This window comes from Hyperolius riggenbachi, chromosome 6 (assembly GCF_040937935.1).
Source record: "Hyperolius riggenbachi isolate aHypRig1 chromosome 6, aHypRig1.pri, whole genome shotgun sequence".
NCBI lineage: Eukaryota > Metazoa > Chordata > Amphibia > Anura > Hyperoliidae > Hyperolius > Hyperolius riggenbachi.
This window is the reverse complement of record NC_090651.1, coordinates 13,037,515-13,051,616: the sequence shown is the minus strand read 5'-3', so window position 1 is coordinate 13,051,616 and position 14,102 is coordinate 13,037,515.

Below are 14,102 nucleotides of genomic sequence, written 5' to 3'. Positions count from 1 at the left end.
TTGTCGGGAATATAGTAAACATCACTGATAAGCAAATTACACCCATAAAGGTTTTCCTGGCAGAATACAACTTCTGAGAGTAGAGGGAGATAGGAAAAGGTCAATAGTGCATGTATTTTAGCTCTGGGACACTTAAAATGTACCAGAGCTGAAAAATTAAAAAGATGTTATACATACCTGGGGCTTCCTCCAGCCCCATCCACTCTGATCGCTCCCGCGCCGACCGTCCTCCGCTGCCCGCAGCTATGAGACCCCGCACTTCCGTCAGACGGAGCCAGTCTAACATAACAGAAGTGCGCTGTTTGCATATCTGCAGCAGCCACTGGAGAGATACATAAAGGGCGCACTTCTGCGTAGCTGGCCGCGACTGACGTCAGTGACAGGACCCGGTTCGCGAAGCTGCGGCCAGCAGAGGAAGGTGGCGCTGGAGCGATCGGAGCTTATAGCGCTGGAGGAAGCCCCAGGTATGTATAAAATCTTTTTCATTTTTCAGCTCTGAGTCCCTTTAAAGGAAACCTGTAATGTCCAAAAATAAAAAAGTGTCACTTACCTGGGGCTTCTGCCAGCCTCCAGCAGTCTCCCTGTGCCCGCGCCGTCTCTGAACGTTCCTTCAGTCCCCCGCCTTCGCTCAGTTTTGTTACTGTCGACTTGAAAGGCATTTTTTCCCTCAAACTATTTTGTTTTCTATGCATTGTAATGGGAAAAAGAGGAATACATTATTTTAAAAAAAAACACATTATTTCTCAGTTTTACCAATACCAGTTTAAAATTATAAAGTGGTATTGTAGATTAAAAACACACATTTTGTTTGGCTATTTCTACCGTTTATCACAAAACTTAGATTACCGTATTTTTCGGACTATAAGACGCTCCGGACTATAAGACGCACCTAGGTTTAGAGGGCCAAAACCAAGGAAAAAAAAATATACTAAACCTAGGTGCATCCATGAACCAGTAGTGTCTTATAGACCGTCCCCCCCCCCCCCCCCAAGATGTCTCGAAGTTACTCTGTCAAGCTACACTAACCTCTGCCTCCCCACCAACCATACTACATTACACTTAACTAGCCCCTTATGCCTCCCCTCCCCTCACAGCCACATTGCACTACACATACCACTGCTCCTTCCCCCCCCCCCCCCCCCCACGCCAGCTAACTTAACTAACCACTAAAATTACATTACAGACATTACAGAGCTCACCAGCCTGGGTGGCAGCTTCTTCAAAAAGTAGCCAGGTCCAGTGTGGGTGTCCAGGCTGTAAACGAATCTAATGATGGCCTCGGTGGTGTGGCAGCAACAGCAGCGTGATCCCCAGTGTTTCAGAGTGGCATAGCAGCAGCCACTGTGATGAATGGAAATAACGGTAGTTGTGCTGGCTGTGATCCTTCTTGAGCCCTGTGTTAGCATGATCCTCAGTGCTCCCCAAGTTGCATAGTAGCAGCCGCCTTGATGAATTAAAATGCTCGTCCTGGCTGGGATGCTTTCCCTTAATGCGATCGTGAGTGTTCCCACGTGGCAAAGCTTCAGCCTGCTGCACTGTGTCCGGGTCTTCAGCCGCCGTACTGTCCGGGTCTTCAGCCGCCATACTGTCCGGGTCTTCAGCCGCCGTACTGTCCGGGTCTTCAGCCGCCGTACTGTCCGGGTCTTCAGCTGCTCTAACCGCATAGTCCTCAGAGGTTTCCGTACTGCACTATTTACTGGCGCCCTCTCATGACCCCGGCGCACGTGGTCATGAGAGGGCGCCAGTAAATAGTGCAGTACGGAAGCCTCTGAGGACTATGCGGTTAGAGCAGCTGAAGACCCGGACAGTACGGCGGCTGAAGACCCGGACAGTACAGCGGCTGAAGATCCGGACATTACAGCGGCTGAAGACCCGGACACTACAGCGGGCTGTAGCTGTGCCACGTGGGAACACTGACGATCGCGTTAATACGGGCCAGAGGAACAGCCGTTATTTCCATTCATTACACCGGCTGCTGCTATGCGCTCTGAAACACCGGGGATCGAGCTGCTGCTGCTGCCAAACCACCGCGGCCATCATTAGATTCATTTACAGCACAAAGGATACAAGCGCCTGGATTGGTAAACTGCCACATTCGGACTATAAGACGCACCCACTTTTTCTCCCCACTTTTGGGGGAGAAAAAGTGCGTCTTATAGTCCGAAAAATACGGTATGTTCCTGTCACAAGCTATGGTGAAGATATTTGATTCTGAAATAATGCTACAGAGTATATTTTTCTGTATGAACTAAGAAAATAAAAGTATTTTTAATGGGAAAAATGAATCTTATCGGCTCAGGAAACATATATTCCCATTCACCAATTAGTGCTGCATCCGATAGCGCCAGAGGTGTGCACAGGAGCAAGCCCAATCCTGCACAGCACTGCTTCTGCTACAACACGTATATCTACTGACTCCTGGCTTAGATGAAGTCACAGAGGACGTAGATATACTGTAGTGGTGGATAAAGTGGTTAAGGGCCCGTTTCTACTACACGTGGTGCATTGCGGCTACTTAGCTGCATTGCACTGCGGCCGAACTGAAACCAATGCACAGCAATTGAACAGTTTCCATTGCGTGCTGGTTATGCAGAGCGGTGCAGAGCACTCAGAATCTGCATCATGCTGCAGATACTCGCACGGCCGCATCCGCCCACATCCACGTCCCGTCTCCTCCATTCACTTCTGCATCGGGAGATGCGGAAGTGCCGTGAATGACCACGGAAGTGATGCGATGCAGCTCGGCAACTGCACTCGTATCAATTCGCAAATAGAAACGGGCCCTTACTGTACAGTACTTGTTTAAAAAAAACACACTGCCTGAGGGAACAACACGGGAAAGTTTTTAATGCTGAAAAAGGCTCATTTTTACATCTGTTTGTTTTGCTGCTGAATGAAGCAGATTTTACATCAGACTGTCATGGTTGCTGTTTAGAATTCAGGCCTAAGAACTGAGATCTTAAACTGAAAATAAAAATATGAGACTCTGTTCTATTTACCAATATAATACTACACTCACAATTATCTCATGAGTTTATTTTCAGTTCAGGTTTGCTTTAGGAAGTTAAAGGAGAATTGCACAAAGACTGCCGTAAAGATAGATCAGTGCTTTGCTGTTTTGCAGTTTAAAATGAACCAGAGACGAAGCACCCTCATGTATTTTAGTATATATATCAGTGGGGACATTAGAGAAAACATCTACCCTGCTTTCTGTTTCATTCTTCACTTCTTCACTACACAGCCTGCTTGTTAACAGCCCTGATAAAATCCCAGACTGACCATTCAGTCTGGCTTTGCTCAGGAATCACTATAGCTGAGTATGTCTTCTCTGATGTCTTCAAGCCCAAGCCTGTCCCCTTCTGGCTCTGCTATATTGACTCAGCTATAATGATTCCTGAGCAAAGCCAGACTGAATGCTCAGTCAGGGATTTTATCAGAGCTGATAACAAGCAGACTGATCAGTGAAAGATGAAACAGAGAGCAGGGTAGGTGTTTTCTCTAATGTCCCCACTGATATATATGGTAAAATACATGAGGGTGCTTCATCTCTGGTTCACTTCAAAGTTATTAAAACTGATCTTTCCATTTGATGCTGCAGCCAGCTAAGAATTTCTACCAGTTTGCTTACAGTAAACTCAAACTGCTCTTTTTTGTAACAGTAGCCTTTGTAATCTCTACACAAAGAATTTAATGTGTGCATTAAACACCAAGTGAACACCTGACATATCTGGCTAAGCAAATTTGGCCTAATTGGCTATTCATGAGGCAATGCTCATGCAAATATGCATTCGCTTTCGCATGCCAACTTATGCAGGGTCAAAAACTAATGCCGCAACGCAGTCGCCCTGCGGGAATTAGTTTATGCTGCAATAGTACTATCCAGGAGCGCCACGGGGAGGCTTCCCAATGTCCCCATTGGCCTTGCCCATCACTTTTTGCATGGGCGTAGGGTCCGCGGTCGCAGAGGTCGCCGTGGCGACCGGGCCCGCCTCCTAAAGAGGCGGGGGAGGGGCCCGGGGGCCTGGACCCCACAGGCGTTGAAATCCCTGCAGCGCACTGCGGGGACTGGCTCCCGGAGGCAGAGCAGGGCTACGGCAAGATGGCTGCCGAAACCCTGCACTAGAGACTATTTGTGTCTCCAGTACAGGGCTTCGGGCACCATCTTCCCGTAGCCCTGCACTCTGCCTGTCAGCGAGGGAGAAACTGGCTGCTCCGCTGCAGAATCGTCGCTGGAGGAGCTGACGAGGGAGGCTGGTTGCACGTCGGGGAGCTCACGTCAGAGGCTGGCCAGGTGAGTGTTTTTTTTTGTTATTTATACAGGTTTATTTTCTGGTGACTGTCCCCACATAACGATTATTTTCTGGTGACTGCCCCCACATAACGATTATTTTCTGGTGACTGCCCCCACATAACGATTATTTTCTGGTGACTGCCCCCACATAACGATTATTTTCTGGTGACTGCCCCCACATAACGAATTTTTTCTGGTGACTATCCCCACATAACGATTTTTTTCTGGTGACTGCCCCCACATAACGATTATTTTCTGGTGACTGCCCCCACATAACGATTATTTTCTGGTGACTGCCCCCACATAACGATTATTTTCTGGTGACTGCCCCCACATAACGATTATTTTCTGGTGACTGCCCCCACATAACAACTATTTTCTGGTGACTGTCCCCATAACGATCATTTTCTGGTGACTGTCCCCACATAACGATTATTTTCTGGTGACTGCCCCCACATAACGATTATTTTCTGGTGACTGCCCCCACATAACGATTATTTTCTGGTGACTGCCCCCACATAACGATTATTTTCTGGTGACTGCCCCCACATAACCATTATTTTCTGGTGACTGTCCCCACATAATGATTATTTTCTGGTGACTGCCCCCACATAACGATTATCTTCTGGTGACTGCCCCCACATAACGATTATTTTCTGGTGACTGTCCCCACATAACGATTATTTTCTGGTGACTGTCCCCACATAACGATTATTTTCTGGTGACTGCCCCCACATAACAATTATTTTCTGGTGACTGCCCCCACATAACCATTATTTTCTGGTGACTGTCCCCACATAATGATTATTTTCTGGTGACTGCCCCCACATAACGATTATTTTCTGGTGACTGTCCCCACATAACGATTATTTTCTGGGGACTGCCCCCACATAACGATTATTTTCTGGTGACTGCCCCCACATAACGATTATTTTCTGGTGACTGTCCCCACATAACGATTATTTTTTGGTGACTGTCTCTACATAACAATTATTTTCTGGTGACTGTCCCCACATAACGATTATTTTCTGGTGACTGCCCCCACATAACGATTATTTTCTGGTGACTGCCCCACATAACGATTATTTTCTGGTGACTGCTCCCACATAACGATTATTTTCTGGTGACTGCCCCCACATAACGAATTTTTTCTGGTGACTATCCCCACATAACGATTTTTTTCTGGTGACTGCCCCCACATAACGATTATTTTCTGGTGACTGCCCCCACATAACGATTATTTTCTGGTGACTGCCCCCACATAACGATTATTTTCTGGTGACTGCCCCCACATAACGATTATTTTCTGGTGACTGCCCCCACATAACAACTATTTTCTGGTGACTGTCCCCATAACGATTATTTTCTGGTGACTGTCCCCACATAACGATTATTTTCTGGTGACTGCCCCCACATAACGATTATTTTCTGGTGACTGCCCCCACATAACGATTATTTTCTGGTGACTGCCCCCACATAACGATTATTTTCTGGTGACTGCCCCCACATAACCATTATTTTCTGGTGACTGTCCCCACATAATGATTATTTTCTGGTGACTGCCCCCACATAACGATTGTTTTCTGGTGACTGCCCCCACATAACGATTATTTTCTGGTGACTGTCCCCACATAACGATTATTTTCTGGTGACTGTCCCCACATAACGATTATTTTCTGGTGACTGCCCCCACATAACAATTGTTTTCTGGTGACTGCCCCCACATAACCATTATTTTCTGGTGACTGTCCCCACATAATGATTATTTTCTGGTGACTGCCCCCACATAACGATTATTTTCTGGTGACTGTCCCCACATAACGATTATTTTCTGGGGACTGCCCCCACATAACGATTATTTTCTGGTGACTGCCCCCACATAACGATTATTTTCTGGTGACTGTCCCCACATAACGATTATTTTTTGGTGACTGTCTCTACATAACAATTATTTTCTGGTGACTGTCCCCACATAACGATTATTTTCTGGTGACTGCCCCCACATAACGATTATTTTCTGGTGACTGCCCCCACATAACGATTATTTTCTGGTGACTATCCCCACATAACGATTATTTTCTGGTGACTGTCCCCAAATAACGATTATTTTCTGGGGACTGCCCCCACATAACGATTATTTTCTGGTGAATGCTCCCACATTGCGATTATTTTCTGGTGAATGCTCCCACATTGCGATTATTTTATGGTGAATGCCCCCACATTGCATTTATTTTCTGGTGAATGCTCCCACATTGCATTTATTGTCTGGTGAATGCCCTCACATTGCGTTTATTTTATGGTGAAAGCTCCCACATTGCGTTTATTTTCTGGTGAATGCGCCCACATTGCGTTTATTTTCTGGTGAATTCCCCCACATTGCGTTTATTTTATGGTGAAAGCTCCCACATTGCGTTTATTTTATGGTGAAAGCTCCCACATTGCGTCTATTTTCTGGTGAATGCCCCCACATTGCGTTTATTTTCTGGTGAATTCCCCCACATTGCGTTTATTTTCTGGTGAAAGCTCCCACATTGTGTTTATTTTCTGGTGAATGCTCCCACATTGCGTTTATTTTCTGGTGAATGCTGCGCACATAACGATTATTTTCTGGTAAATGCCCCCACATTGCGTTTATTTTCGGGTGAATGCTCCCACACAGGGGTCTAGTCCTGGGAAAAGAAGTGAGTGGACTCACCTGGAGAACCTCTGCGCGGCGTGCCAAAAAATGGGCATGGCCAAGCACACCGTGGGCGTGGTCATGGGTGGGGCCAAATATACATGACCTTAGCAGTGATGTAAAAGGTCTGCCAAGGAAGTTTGAGCTCTGCCGTAGTGTATCCCCCAAAAATTGATGTAATCTGACAGCATTTCACCAAAAAGACACATAATCTGGTAGAAGTTCCTCCAAAATACAGATAATATGGAAGTGGTTCCCCCAAAATAGACAATGTGGCAGCAGCAGTTCCACCAACATACACATAATTTGAAAGCAGTTCCCCAAAATACGCGAAACCTGGCAGCGGATCACCCAAAATACACGTAACACCCAAAAGACATATAATCTGGCAGTAGTGGTCCCCAAACATACACAATCTGGATGCAGTTCCCCAAAATACACGTAATCTGGCAGCAGCCATTCCCCTAACATACACATAATCTGGCAGCTGTTCCCCAAAATACATAACAGCGATTCCACAAAAATGCAGATAATCTGACAGCAGTTCCCCCAAAATAGGTACCCCCAGGTAGCCAGGTCTATAGGTGTCCCCAGTATAAATAGCCATGAGTATAGTAGTCCCCAGTATATGTAGCCAGAGGTATAGTTGCCTAGTATATGTAGCCAGGGGTATATGTGCCCAGTATATGTAGCCAGTGGGATATGTCCCCAGTATATGTAGGCAGGGGTATATGTCCCCAGTATATGTAGGCAGGGGTATATGTCCCCAGTATATGTAGGCAGGGGTATATGTGCCCAGGTAGCCAGGGGTATATGTCCCCAGTATATGTAGGTAGGGGTATATGTGCCCAGTATATGTAGCCAGGGGTATATATGCCCAGTATATGTAGGCAGGGGTATATGTCCCCAGTATATGTAGGCAGGGGTATATGTCCCCAGTATATGTAGGCAGGGGTATATGTGCTCAGGTAGCCAGGGGTATATGTCCCCAGTATATGTAGGCAGGTGTATATGTCCCCAGTATATGTAGGCAGGTGTATATGTCCCCAGTATATGTAGGCAGGGGTATATGTCCCCAGTATATGTAGGTAGGGGTATATGTCCCCAGTATATGTAGGCAGGGGTATATGTCCCCAGTATATGTAGGCAGGTGTATATGTCCCCAGTATATGTAGGCAGGGGTATATGTCCCCAGTATATGTAGGCAGGTGTATATGTCCCCAGTATATGTAGGCAGGGGTATATGTCCCCAGTATATGTAGGCAGGGGTATATGTCCCCAGTATATGTAGGCAGGAGTATATGTCCCCAGTATATGTAGGCAGGTGTATATGTCCCCAGTATATGTAGGCAGGTGTATATGTCCCCAGTATATGTAGGCAGGTGTATATGTCCCCAGTATATGTAGGCAGGGGTATATGTCCCCAGTATATGTAGGCAGGGGTATATGTCCCCAGTATATGTAGGCAGGGGTATATGTCCCCAGTATATGTAGGCAGGGGTATATGTCCCCAGTATATGTAGGCAGGTGTATATGTCCCCAGTATATGTAGCCAGGGGTATATGTCCCCAGTATACTGTATGTAGGCAGGGGTATATGTGCCCAGTATATGTAGGCAGGTGTATATGTCCCCAGTATATGTAGTGGGGGGTATATGTCCCCAGTATATGTAGGCAGGTTTATGTGTCCCCAGTATATGTAGGCAGGTGTATATGTCCCCAGTATATGTAGGCAGGGGTATATGTCCCCAGTATATGTAGGCCGGTGTATATGTCCCCAGTATATGTAGGCAGGTGTATATGTGGCCAGTATATGTAGGCAGGTGTATATGTCCCCAGTATATGTAGGCAGGTGTATATGTCCCCAGTATATGTAGGCAGGTGTATATTTCCCCAGTATATGTAGGCAGGTGTATATGTCCCCAGTATATGTAGGCAGGTGTATATGTCCCCAGTATATGTAGGCAGGTGTATATGTCCCCAGTATATGTAGCCAGGGGTATGTCCCCAGTATATGTAGGCAGGGGTATATGTGCCCAGGTAGCCAGGTGTGCCCCCAACCGGAGGGAGCAGAGCAGAGAAGGCGAGCTATAGGGACAGCGGGGATGGGCGGACATCTCCCCCCCCATCCCTCACCTTTGTGCTCCCCTTCCTGCGTCTCCCCTCCGGCGTTTTTAAGTGTCGGGCCCGGCGGTGAAAGTGGGCGGAGACTTACCGTGTTCCAGTCGCATGGGACGCTCCGTTCTGTGTGCGGCTAGAAGACCAGACTAGCCGCATACAGAGAGGAGCGTCCCATGCGACTGGAACGCGGAAAGTCTCCGCCCACTTTCACCGCCGGGCCCGACACTTAAAAACACTGGAGGGGAGAGGCAGGAAGGGGAGCACGAAGGTGAGGGATGGGGGGGGGGGGAGATCTCCGCCCATCCCCGCTGTCCCTATAGCTCGCCTTCCCTGCTCTGCCCCCCTCCACACAAGCCAGGGTGAACGGCGTTCACTCTGAAGAAAAAGTGGGTGGACGCCGTTCACCCGCGTCCACGCAGGACTCGACCCCTGCTCACACATTGCGTTTATATTCTGGTGAATGCCCTCACATTGGGTTTATTTTATGGTGAATGCCCCCACATTGTGTTTATTTTATGGTGAAAGTTCCCACATTGCGTTTATTTTCTGGTGAAAGCTCCCACGTTGCGTTTATTTTCTGGTGAATGCGCCCACATTGCGTTTATTTTCTGGTGAATTCCCCCACATTGCGTTTATTTTCTGGTGAAAGCTCCCACATTGTGTTTATTTTCTGGTGAATGCCCCCACATTGCGTTTATTTTCTGGTGACTGCCCCCACATTGCGTTTATTTTCTGGTGAATTCCCCCACATTGCATTTATTTTCTGGTGAAAGCTCCCACATTGTGTTTATTTTCTAGTGAAAGCTCCCACATTGCGTTTATTTTCTGGTGAATGCTCCCACATTGCGTTTATTTTCTGGTGAATGCTGCGCACATAACGATTATTTCCTGGTGACTGCTCCCCATATTGCGATTATTTTCTGGTGAATGCTCCCACATTGCGATTATTATCTGGTGAATGCTGCGCACATAACGATTATTTTCTGGTGAATGCTGCGCACATAACGATTTTCTGATGAATGCTGCGCACGCCGCACATAATAGTTATTATCGGGTGAATGCTGCGCACATAATAGTTATTATCGGGTGAATGCTGCGCACATAACAATTATTGTCCTTCAGACTGGCATCTTGCTACTAATTGCCCTATTTCCTCTGGGTGCTGCGTATGTTTGCAAATTGAACGTGGCAGCCATGCTGCTGGAAAGCGGAATTGATATAGCCATGCCATGCACAGCTATGGGGATTTGGATATGTGTGTGCTTCGGGTGTTGCGAGGGGAGGGGGGGGGGGTCTGTTGTTTCAGAGAGGGGGGGGGGGCACATCCAGATTCCGCATCGGGGCCCAGAGGTTTCTAGCTACGCCACTGACTTTTTGGGGTATTTTGTGACAGACATATCCTACCCAGTGCAAAGAAATTTGGAGCAAGATTGTAGCAAAAGTGCACAAGTTGCTGACAACACATGATCAGAATTCCTGATTTCAGCATTTGCTTCACCACTGCACCAGCTTGCTCCAATTTTGCCTTGTTGTGCTTCTTTTTTAAATTTGCCCCTTTGCCCTTCAAGTTGTGTGCTGCAAAAAAAATCTTTTTACTCTGCCAAATAAAGTTGAGTAACAAATTACAATCTGAAGACAAAGTTCTAAACTTCTTGTTTTTTGGACCCTCCAGGCGACTGTTGGATTCTGTGCTTTATGACTTCCAGTAACTCAGTGTCTGTGCAGAGTTCTGTATTAATTCCTTGTACGGGTTGGCTCTGACTTCTCGCAGGGCCCACGGACTGTGGATTGTGTTATGAACTCCGTCTTGGAGATGAAATTAAATGAGCTTTGTGGTTTTGGCGTGAGTTTAGATGGGCCGCGGTCTGCATCGGCTCCTCTCCTTCGTTTGGCATCAATGGGCGTTTCAATCAACAAGTCTTTAGAACTTACAGAGGAACGCTATTCTGTCACCTTCCTCGCTCTGGTTCTCGGCCCGTACTAAGTGCTGTTAGTGGAGAATCAGGTTCTGCATATCGGTGCCCTTTCCAGGATTTTAAAAAGCTTCTGGCACTGGATGTCAGAACATTAGGAGATTTGTTTATAGGAAGCATGGGAGACACCTGGAGAGGGTGCCAGAGCTACGTCTGAAGACTGACCTGGACCGGTTCCCACTATGCAATCACGGCTCCCACACCCAGGGCGGAAAAGCTGCCTTATAAACCTGGGATGAGAGGAGCGTTCAGCGTGTAATGGGTGATCAGGTGGTAAGTGAAGGAAAACCAAACTCGAAAGACAAATGACCTTCTACGAAGAAACTCGGCCTCCACAAACAACTTCAGCCAGTTCTGTGAACTCATCTACAGTTGTAGGTTAACTTAAAAATATATTGTTTAAGTATTTAAAACTACTCCTGATTAAAAGTTAGATATGTTCTATTGTAGAGTTTCCTTGGATTTCACAAGTCAACAATAACTGAATTGTTTACACTATTATTATGTTTTTATGTGTTTATATAGCACTGCCATCTTCTGCAGCACTTTACAGAGTACATAGTCATGTCACTGACTGTCCTTAGAGGAGCTCACAATCAAATCCTACCTTGTCATAGTCTATTGTCTCCTGTATATCAAAAAACAGCCTATCAGCCGCAATCTGCGGCCTGCGGGCTGGAAGGATGATCACTGTGGCCGGCTCTGTTTACTAAAGGGCGCTCGCGTGAGTGTGAGCTCCTGTCTAATCTCAACAACAACAGCAACAACAAATAACATTTGTAAAGCGCTTTTCTCCCATGGGACTCAAAGCGCATAAGCATGGCTCCGACCATCGTGGTACAGAGGAAGAATTTTATAAGTCTGGAAATGCCAGACTAAACAGGTGGCTTTTCAGTCTGGATTTGAATAGCTCCAGGGATGGTACTGTCTTTACTGGGTGTGGCAGGGAGTTCCAAAGAGTAGGGGCAGCATGACAGAAGGCTCTATCTCCGGATTTTTTTAGGTGCACTCTGGGAGTGACCAAGTTTATAGAACTTGCTGATCTGAGGTTGTGAGAGGTGTGGTGCAGCTTCAGCAGGTCCTTCATGTATCCAGGGCCCAGATTGTGCAGGGATTTGAATGTCAGCAGTCCAATCTTGAAGAGTATTCTCCATTCTACTGGTAACCAGTGCAGTGAGCGAAGGATCGGTGTAATGTGACAGTGGCGAGGCTGGTTTGTTAGCAATCTGGCAGCAGCATTCTGCACTAATTGCAGGCGACGCAGGTCCTTTTTAGGGAGGCCAGCATAAAGGGCATTGCAGTAGTCCAGCCGTGATGTGATGAAGGCGTGGACTAGGGTTGCAAGACCCTCTGGGTGAATCAGATGTTTAATCTTTGCAATGTTCTTCAGATGAAAGAAGGAAGATTTAACTACAGATGAAATTTGTTTTCTGAAACTCAGGATGGCATGATCGAGGAACGAGAGAGCCACTCTGCGGCTGCAATCCTGCATTAGGCAGTCACAGAGTGGCTATCTCCCTCTTGCCCTTTGCCTCAAAACTCCTTGAGCGTCTGGTTCACAGACGCCTGACCAAGTACCTCAATGTCAACTCTCTACTGGACCCACTGGAATCTGGATTTGGGCCTGACCACTCAACCGAAACAGCTCTTACCAAAGTGGTCAATTACCTTGTCTTAGCAAAAGTAGAAGGCAAATACGCCATTCTCCTCCTCCTTGACCTTCCAGCAGCATTTGACACACTGGACCATCCTCTATTCCTCCAGTCTCTCCAGTCCATGGGCATTTATGACCTTGACCTGGCCTGGCTCTCAGCCTACCTCTCCAACTGCTCCTCCAGGACCACCTTCAGTGAGTCCTCATCCACTCCCAGCCACCTCTCGGTGGGAGTTCCCCAAGGCTTGGTCCTTGGCCCCCTACTGTTCTCCCTATACACATCCTCCATTGGCAAGATTATCTCCTCCATGGGTTTTAACTGTATGCCGATGACACCAAGATCTATCTCCACACCCCTGACATATCCACCACTACCATGAACAAGGTCTCCTCCTGCCTACCAGCCATCTCCACCTGAATGTCCGCAAGGTTCTTGAAACTAAACCTGGACAAAACAGAATTTATGATTTTCCCGTCCCAGCCATCATTGATTTTTCCAGTGTGCATGTCACTGTTAACCACAATACTACCATTCGCCGTACCTCTCAAGCCCGCTGTCTTGGTGTCACCCTGGACTCCACACTCTCCTTCACACTCTGTCACCACTCAAACTCCTCAACCATGCCCTCATAATTTCCCGCCTCGAGTACTGCAATACCCTTCTGTCTGGTCTCCCTATGACCCGAATAGCCCCGCAGCCAGAATCATCCACTCCTCCCATCACTCCCCTCTGTGAATCCCTCCACTGGCTTCCTATACAGTACAGAATTAAATTTAAGATAATGTGCCTGGTGTACAAATCCGTCTGCAACACCTGCCAGGTCTACATATCCGATGTTAATTAGAGGTACACATCTAGCCGCTCATTCAGCTCCTCCAATTAACTTTGCCTGACCACTCTCCGCATCACCCAGTCCCATACACGCCTCCAGGACTTCTCAAGAGCTGTGTAACGATCACAGAGAGGGTCTGATTACCAGTGAACTGCAGTATCACCGAGAATACAGAATATACCCGATTATTGGTGATCTGCAGTATCACCGATAATCAGATATATCTACTAACCTCTGGACACCAAGATAACAAGTGAGTGTTAAGATGCAACAGTATACTCTGAGTACTTCTCCAGAAGTAGGTTCCTTCCTCTAGCCTAGACTCTCCAGGGGGGAGGAGCTAGGCTGAGGGGAGGAAGGACAGAGCGTGAGTGACACCCAAGAGAAAGGGTGACACTAACAGGTCTGGGAACTGCCTCTAACAGTAAGGCCAGTTCTCGAGGTCGGGCAAGCCAGGTCGTTATCACACAGACAGATAAGGTACAGATTCAGAAGGCCAATACAGAGTCCAGGAACGAGCAGAGATTGGCAACAGGGTAACAGAAATAGCAAGG